Raw genomic sequence first — 1,201 nt, forward strand, 5'->3', positions numbered from 1 at the left:
GCACAGGACAGCAGAGTCAGAGCAGCCCTGAACTCAGAACGAACACACGCTAAGAGGCCTTGGTTTCTGTTCTCTAGTGCCTTTCTAACAGAAAATACCACAAATGGGTGCCTTTAACAAACAGGGATTTATTCTCTTACAGTTTAAGAGGCTAGAAGTCTGAGTTCAAAGTGCCAGCTCTAGGGGCTGGTTAAAAGCCCTCCTCCACCTTGAGTTTCAGCTCTGCATCTTGCTCCCAGCTCACTGAAGCTAGAGGCTTTTCTTCACTCAGCTGCTGGTGGCTGAGGCTGACAAACCCAAGGTTGATAAATAAAATGCCACAGTCCCAAGTTACAAGCAACATAGAAGGCCACTAGTTCAAGTCCAGAGACAGTCCCAAAATTGGCAGGAAACATGGTATGGTGCTGAAGAAGACTCACCCCAAATGCAGGTCCAAGCATGCCAAACAGCTCTGTCCAAGTTTCTCCTTATGTACTGGAAGCAGACCACATCCCTAAGGCACCTACTTAGCTGCTCCAGTAGTTCCACCATGAACTTGATTACCAATCTCATCATGGGGAATAACTATATCCAGCTGCCCAGCCACTTAACCAGGCCCAGCCAACTTGACACACAACTACCATAGCCCTGTAATTCTATTTGGGATGATTAATCGTACAATAGCATTTGAAAAAGGACATTCACCTGTACCAGACACTCATCTGTACATAGCCAGTAGCAGAGACAGTGATATTTGGCCCCAGCAATAAAACGTGAGAATTATTGAAGACATCTCCCTGGCTGGAGGAGCCTCGTGGTGGAGGTGTACGTAGGTTTGTAAGAAAAAGTATTGCAGAGATTTCTCAGTAAGTTGAACATAGAATTACCATAGGCTCCAACAATTCTACTCCCAAAATAACTGCAAGCAGAGACTCAAACAGATACTTGAACACCAATGTTCATTGAAGCCTTATTCACAATAGCCAAAAGGTGGGAGCAACCCAAGTGTTTATCAACAGAAGAAAGGATGAATAAAAGTGGTCTAGATATGCAATTGAATACTATTCAGCTGCAAAAGTGATTAAAGTTCTGATAAATGCTATGGTGTGGATGAACCTTGAACACAAGAACCTCTTTCTTTCAAAACATTCATCAGGGGTATACCAGATGCACTCCAAAGGAAAGCCAATTCTAACTTCATCTGGAAGACAATTTGTATGAT

The sequence above is a fragment of the Orycteropus afer genome, unplaced genomic scaffold (assembly GCF_000298275.1).
Source record: "Orycteropus afer afer isolate SDZICR_OR568_19922 unplaced genomic scaffold, OryAfe1.0 scaffold00006, whole genome shotgun sequence".
In the NCBI taxonomy this organism is placed as follows: domain Eukaryota; kingdom Metazoa; phylum Chordata; class Mammalia; order Tubulidentata; family Orycteropodidae; genus Orycteropus; species Orycteropus afer.